This window comes from Panthera pardus, unplaced genomic scaffold, assembly GCF_024362965.1.
Source record: "Panthera pardus isolate Hobbes unplaced genomic scaffold, ASM2436296v1 HiC_scaffold_8, whole genome shotgun sequence".
Taxonomy (NCBI): domain Eukaryota; kingdom Metazoa; phylum Chordata; class Mammalia; order Carnivora; family Felidae; genus Panthera; species Panthera pardus.
Window position 1 is genome coordinate 144,644,225 of NW_026527013.1, and position 6,000 is coordinate 144,650,224.

A 6,000-nucleotide genomic window follows, 5' to 3' on the forward strand; every position below is an offset into this window, starting at 1 on the left:
ACACAGCAGTGCTGATGGAGATATGGATGTTCAAGACGAATTCAGGAAGAAGAATTTTGATATGGTGATTGAGCTGTAGGGCATGATGATAAGGAAGAGAAACAAGGCTTCTGAGTATGGAACCCAGAAGAAACAGCTTTGGTGGCAGTGGGGAGGGGTGCAAGGGTGAAGACGGTGAGTTTAGTCTTAGCTATGTTGAGCATGGAGGTGTTTGTGAAAGGGCCAAGGCCGGAAGACCATAGCAGGTGTGATGCTGAAGCCAGGGACTGGTTGAAGATCCAGAGTTGAGAGTCATCAGTATACACTGGTGGGGGGTGAAGACAAGGAAATGGTTGAGATGAGCTAGAGAGAAGAGGGACGGAGGCAGGGCCTTGCAGATAAACACTAAAGGATTAGCAAGAAAGCGGAAGCTAGGAAGGAGTAGCCAGAGGGGAAGATGGGGAATCAGGAGCATGTACTGCAAAGGGATCATCTCTGAAGCAGCATCAAATGCTCCAGAAGGGTAAAATACTGTGAGAATAATAAATCTGAAAGAAAATGTTAGAAACGTTTTAAATACCTGGGGTGCCTGGCTGGCTCAGTTGGTAGAGCATGTGGCTCTTGATCTCGGGGTTGTAAGTTCCAGCCCCATGTTGAGTGTAGAGATTACTTAAAATCTTTAAAAGAAAGAAAAAGAAAGAAAGAAAGAAAGAAAGAAAGAAAGAAAGAAAGAAAGAAAGAAAAATATTTGAAATACCAAAAGCTCTATGATGACTTTTGTCCTGAGGCACAATGGCCACGCTAGGAACATTGAATTCTGGTGCAAAGTTTAATGTGCCCGACCCCACTCCCAACAAAAAGGTCCCCACTTCTTCCTTCTGTAAACCAAGAAATATATTCTATTTAAGAAAGAATGTTTTTCTGTAGGAAAGAAGAAAGAGAGGGTGTTTCTTTTACTCACTAGTGGTGAGCTTACCCAAAGGTTGAATATCATACTTCAATAAATAAGTTCCTCTCCAGTTCCAGGCAGGTGCTGCCGTGGGGAACTTCCATAAAAGCTTAGGTCTGCCATGGTGTGGTACTTCTGACTTGTGGTGAACTTCAGGTTACATTAAGCATAGATCATGGCCCCACACAGTTCTCCGTAATTCCTTCTCTCATCCCCTGACCCCTACTCCAAGCCCCAGGGTGAAATGAGCCACGGCACTTTGGGGATAAGTTGCAAAAGCAGTGATAGGGGAAAACCTGTTATAAGATGGCCGACAGGACTGATAGGGGAATACCAGTTCCTGCCTGAAGACTCCCCTTCCAGGTTTTTCTTCCCACACCACTTACTGCACCCAAACAGACTATATATTGTCCCCTCTGCTTATGCTTGGGACTCAGACCTCTGGAGAGTTATTTCCTCTGAGCCCTCCGGTGGAAAATAAACCTCCTGCCTTCCAAGACCTTTGAGTGCTGCTTGATTCGTTTGCTGTGTGATCCAGACCAGTTTCCATAACAGCAGCATGGCAAAGTCAATAGCTTACCCCAATACAGATACCTATTCTTTAATTTTTTTTAAATTTTTATTATTTTTTTAAATTTACATCTAAGTTAGCATATAGTGCAACAATGATTTCAGGAGTAGATTCCTTAATGCTCCTTACCATTTAGCCCATCCGCCCTCCCACAACCCCTCCAGTAACCATCTGTTTGTTCTCCATATTTATGAGTCTGTTTATGTTTTTGTCCCCCTCCCTGTTTTTATATTATTTTTTGCTTACCTTCCCTTATGTTCATCTGGTTTTGTATCTTAAAGTCCTCATATGAGTGAAGTCATATGATTTTTGTCCTTTGCTGACTAATTTTGCTTAGCATAATACCCTCTAGTTCCATCCATGTAGTTGCAAATGGCAAGATTTCATTCTTTTTGATTGCAGAGTAATACTCCATTGTGTATATATACCATATCTTCTTTATCCGTTCATCCATCATTGGACATTTGGGTTCTTTCCTTACCTTGGCTACTGTTGATAGTGCTGCTATAAACATTCAGGTGCATATGCCCCTTCAAAACAGCATACCTGTATCCCTTGGATAAATACCTAGTAGTGCAATTGCTAGGTCATAGGGTAGTTCTATTTTTTATTTTTTGAGGAACCTCCATACTGTTTTCTAGAGTAGCTGCACCAGTTTGCATTCCCACCAGCAGTGCAAAAGAGATCCTTCTTCGCTACATCCTCGGCAACATCTGTTGTTGCCTGAGTTGTTAATGTTAGCCATTCTGAGAGGTGTGAGGTGATATATCATCGTGGTTTTGATGATGAGTGATGTTGAGCATTTTTTCATTGTCAGTTGGCCATCTGAATGTCTTCTTTGGAGAAGTGTCTATTCATGTCTTTTGCCCATTTCGTCACTGGATTATTTGTTTTTTGGGTGTTGAGTTTGATAAGTTCTTTATAGATTTTGGATACTAACCCTTTATCTGATGTGTCATTTGCGAATATCTTCTCCCGTTCCGTTGGTTGCCTTTTAGTTTTGCTGATTGTTTCCTTTGTCGTGCAGAAGCTTTATATTTTGATGAGGTCCCAATAGTTCATTTTTGCTTTTGTTTCCCTTGCCTCTGGAGACGTGTTGACTAAGAAGTTGCTGCAGCCAAGGTCAAAGAGGTTTTTGCCTGCTTTCTCCTCTAGGATTTTGATGACTTCCTGTCTTACATTTTTGTCTTTCATCCATTTTGTGTATGGTGTAAGAAAGTGGTCCAGGTTCGTTTCTCTGCATGTTGCTCTCCAGTTTTCCCAACACCACTTGCTGAAGATGCTGTCTTTACTCCATTGGATATTCTTTCCTGCTTTGTCAAAGATTGGTTGGCCATATGTTTGTGGGTCCATTTCTGGGTTCTCTATTCCGTTCCATTGATCTGAGTGTCTGTTCTTGTGCCAGTACCGTACTGTCTTAATGATCAGAGCTTTGTAATACAGCTTGAAGTCTGCCCAATACCTATTCTTGTTTGGGTTGTTCAACCCTTCCTAGAGTTCCCTCTAGGAAGAATACAATACTTCCTTTCCTAATTCAAATTGAGTTTCTGTTACCTGTCATCAAAAGAGTTTTGATTAAATACTCTGCTGTCTTACTTTAGGCTGCCATAACAAAGTACCTTGGACTGGGTGGCTTAAATGACAGAAGTTTATGTTCTTATGGTTCTGGAGGCTGGAACTTCAAGATCAGGGTGCCACCATGGCTGGGTTCTGGTGAGAGCTCTCTTCCTGGCTTACAGATGGCCAATTCTCACTGTGTGCTTACATGGCAGAGGAAAAGACAGTGATCTCTCTCTCTCTTCCTCTTCTTATAAGGCCACAGTCCTATCTGAATAGGGCATCACCTTTATAACCTCATTTAATCTAAATGACCTCCTAAAGATCTTATCTGCAGTGCAGTCATCCCATCAGGATTAGGGCTCCAACTTTTGAATTTGGCAGGAAAGCAATTCAGTCCCTAGCATTTTCTATTACCTCCACTTGGCCTTGGAGAGCTAGGACAAGGCCCTTATATTCACCCAAAGGAACCAAACAACATCAGATTTCTTCGGCACACGGATGATACTAAAAACTCAAGCACAGCTGTGCTGACTCTCAAGGACAGAGATACACTAGGCTTAGCTAGAAGACAAATCCTTGGATTTCACTGCTTCCTGCTAGGAACAAACAGCCACAGTTTTCTCAAGTAGTGAAAGGATACTTGTAGGGTTGAAAGGTGCACACATAGGAAGGTTCATCCCAGTGTGGTTTGCCTCGTGAAAAATGAAAATATCCTGCATTTCCGTCAATAAGGAACTGAACATTAGGGTGCATGCCTACGTTAGATACTAGGCAGCCATTGAAAATCGAGTCAGAAGTATTGTTACTCTGTTACATAGGGATGAGGGATAGAAGCAGGAAAATACTCACCTTTAGCCCAAAAGGCTGACCTATAGCCTACATAGTTCTGATAAAGATCAAATACATGCTGGTTGCTACATTCTCAAAGGGCCTCATGACTGCCTGTACATGTCACTGATAATTAATATCAAGCTGAATGAGAAGCACCAGAGAAATCTTGTGAAAGTACTTTTAAAAGTAGAAATTCAAAGAAGACATTATGATCTAATACTCCCTGCGGGTCCCCTCCCCCTTGAGCACTAAGCATATAGCCACCAGCTTCATACAGCAAAAGTGCAGCTCTTTTTGCCCACAGGTCCTGTCCCCATGCTATAATAAAAGCACCTTTTTGCACTAAGACCATCTCAAGAATTCTTTCTGGACTGTTCTTTCTTGACCTCACATCGCATATGATAGTGGTATTTTGGTTATATAGAAAAATGTTCTTATATGTCTATTTTTTTTAATGGTTTATTTATTTCTGAGAGAGAGAGAGAGAGAGGAATGAGCAGGAAGGGGCAGAGAGAGAGGGAGACACAGAATCCAAAGCAGGCTCCAGGTCCTGAGCAGTCAGCACAGAGCCTGACGTGGGGCTCGAACCCATGAACTGTGAGATCATGAGCTGAGCTGAAGTCCGGTGCTTAACCGACTGAGCCACCCAGGCTCCCCTATATGTCTATTTTTTTTAAGCGTTCTTTAAAAAAAAAATTAAAAGCTTATTTATTTTGAGAGAGAGAGGAGGAGAGGAGGAGGGGGAAGGGCAGAGAAAGAGAGAGAGAGAGAGAGAGAGGGAGAGGGAGAGACAGAATCCCAAGCAGGCTCAGGGCTGTCAACACAGAGACAACTTGCTTTGGGGCTCCGATCTCACTGACCATGAGATCATGGCCTGCAGTAGGAAGCCCAGCCAACTGAGCCACCCAGGCACCCCTGTCCTTATATACATGTACTGAAGTATTTACAAGTGATATGGTATAAAAAAAGAATATATCAGGTCTTTGTCCCCAGTTCCTAACAAAGTGCTTCAAAAACTCTTGGAATTTCCTGAGTGATAAGAATGTCTTTGTTATTGTAATGAAGTGACTTGTGGTGGGTCCCTAGAGGGTCCAGGATGCAGGTGGGTCACCGGAAAGACCAATTCAGGAGTTGTAACTTTGGACCTGACTGATCTCTTAGGAGGGAAAAGGAGCTGGAGATTGGTTTCAATCACATGATCACAGATTTAATCAAGCATGCTTAGTAATGAAACCCTGATCAAAACCCTGGACATTGTGCCTCAGTGGAGCTTCCTGGTTGATGAAGAAATTGATGTGCCAGGAGGGTATCACACCCTGAGTCCATCAAGAGAGGGCATGGGAGCTCTGCCTTCCTCTCAGACCTAACCCTAGATATAGCCTTTTAAAATAGAACTTTAATCATAAGTGTAGCACTTCCTTGAGTTCTGTCAGTTGTTCTAGCAAATTACTGACCCTGTGGGGGCTGTGGGAACCCCTGAATTTGTAGCCAGTTGGTCAGGAGTGCAGGTGGCCTGGGATCCCTGAAGTAAAGCTGACATCTGAAATGAAGGTGGTCTTGTGGGAGACTGAGCTTAAGACTGCGGAGTCTGATACTAACTCCAGGTAGTTATGTCAGAATCGAATTATAATCCATCCAGTTGGGGTGGAAACAGAAGAGGTGTTCATGGGGCGCCTGGGTGGCTCAGTCGGTTAAGCGTCCGGCTTCAGCTCAGGTCATGATCTCACGGTCGGTGAGTTCGAGCCCCGCATCGGGCTCTGTGCTGACAGCTCAGAGCCTGGAGCCTGCTTCGGATTCTGTGCCTCCCTCTCTCTCTTGCCCCTCCCCTGCTTGCGTTCTCGCTCTCTCTCAAAAAATAAATAAACATGAAAAAAAATTTAAAAAAAAAAAAGAAGAGGTGTTCATGAAGTCTATAATTTAGTCTAACAGACATAAGCCACTCCCCACCCCCCATAGATGAAGCAAATATGAGAAAATGTTAATAATTGTTAAATGGGGATTAGTAAAGTGTCATATCATTCTACTTTTCCTTTTTTTTTTTTTTTAAGTTTATTTATCTATTTTGAGAGAGAGAGAGAGTGGGCAGAAGGAGCAGAGAGAGAGGGAGAGA